This window comes from Somniosus microcephalus, unplaced genomic scaffold (assembly GCF_052327205.1).
Source record: "Somniosus microcephalus isolate GS21.2 unplaced genomic scaffold, FLI_Smic_1.0 unresolved_chr5, whole genome shotgun sequence".
Lineage (NCBI taxonomy): Eukaryota > Metazoa > Chordata > Chondrichthyes > Squaliformes > Somniosidae > Somniosus > Somniosus microcephalus.
This window is the reverse complement of record NW_028225183.1, coordinates 48,186,475-48,186,697: the sequence shown is the minus strand read 5'-3', so window position 1 is coordinate 48,186,697 and position 223 is coordinate 48,186,475.

The window sequence follows — 223 nt, the reverse complement described above, 5'->3', positions numbered from 1 at the left end:
CGAAGTTGATGGTGGGATTCTGTGTGAGTGGTGCAGTATTGTCAAGGCGAGTGAGGGTTGTGGGAAGCGAAGTTGATGGGCCGCTTTTGTGTGAGGTTGGAAGTAATATTGTCAAGGCGAGTGTCCGTTCTCGGAAGCGAAGTTGATGGGCCGATTTGGTGTGAGTGGTGTTAATCTGTGCTATTTGCAGTGAATGAATTGCCAGGCTGGCCAAGGCGTTTTG